Source organism: Heterodontus francisci, chromosome 34 (genome assembly GCF_036365525.1).
Source record: "Heterodontus francisci isolate sHetFra1 chromosome 34, sHetFra1.hap1, whole genome shotgun sequence".
NCBI classification, from domain to species: Eukaryota; Metazoa; Chordata; class Chondrichthyes; order Heterodontiformes; family Heterodontidae; genus Heterodontus; species Heterodontus francisci.
The window spans coordinates 47025557-47026612 of record NC_090404.1 but is presented as its reverse complement, the minus strand read 5'-3'; the positions used below and the strand labels follow the sequence as shown (position 1 = coordinate 47026612).

General features: G+C 47.5%; 1 non-coding gene across 1 annotated transcript; it reads right to left on the bottom strand.

The window, feature by feature from the left end:
• Positions 1-358: 358 nt before the first annotated feature.
• On the bottom strand, positions 359-430 carry trnad-guc (transfer RNA aspartic acid (anticodon GUC)). The gene has a single exon. It is a non-coding gene; the product is annotated as a tRNA-Asp (tRNA).
• Between the last annotated feature and the right edge of the window lie 626 nt (positions 431-1056).

The following is a 1056-nucleotide window of genomic DNA, read 5'->3' as shown; positions in this document are numbered from 1 at the left end:
AAAGATGTAGTGAAATGTGTTGCGTCGTGGCTTATAAAGCATGTTGGTTGTAGAAAGCGTCGCGGTTTAATGAAGCAATGAAATGTGCCAAGGAAAATGTGTTTAGTGCATTTTGAATGAGCCGCTTTGTGAATGCAAAGAAGAGAAAGTGGCCAGTCTGATGAGTAAAGAGCGGATGTTGTGCGGTGATTGTGATAGGCGGATGTGTGGAACATGTTTGCTGTTGATAGTTTTGATAAAACGGGTGGCGGGCCGCGTACGTGTTGTGGATGAGAGTCTCCATGCGGCAGTGCAAAGCGATTTGGAATTCAAAAAGTTTTCCCTGACAGCTCTCGGGTGGCCTCAGCAACGCTCACGCCTCCCCGTCGGGGAATTGAACCCCGGTCTCCCGCGTGACAGGCGGGGATACTCACCACTATACTAACGAGGAAGCACACAGAGACCCTTTCTACAGTTTGCCAGAGATTGCCAGCCACCTTTGGGCTTCATAGATGTTGCGTCAGCTTGGAGGGGGCACGTTTCCATCACCATTTCGGCTTCTACTTTGGAGCCAGGCAGCCGACGCAGTACCACCGCTAAAGCTCTTGACTCAATCAATTCAATTTTATCCCTCATCCCACATCATTGATGTTACATCGCACAGTGATTTGCCTCCTCTCTGTGATGGCATACATTCAACACTTTCATCCAGTTCAGTCCTGTGACAGCTGCAGAGATCTGGACGGCAGATTCGCACTTTTGCGGGCTTGATATTGCACATCATCGGCCACTACAGGCAAGCAGGAAACGCATATGATTTTTTTTTTGCTTGTTTGCTTGTTTGTTTCTTTCTTTCTTTACTTGTTTGTTTTTCTCTCTTTTCCTGGCTTTGCAACAGAAGCAAGCACGATATGCAAAATACTTGGAGTTCAATGTTTTGGCCCACGCTGCATTATTCTTTTCCCCTTTCCCGACACCACACTTTAGAAAGAAATCCTTCGTGTGGGTATCGAGAAGGATTGGCACCATGGGCTCGCCGTGGATGACTTCAGGTACACGGTGTGCAAAAGTGCAAGA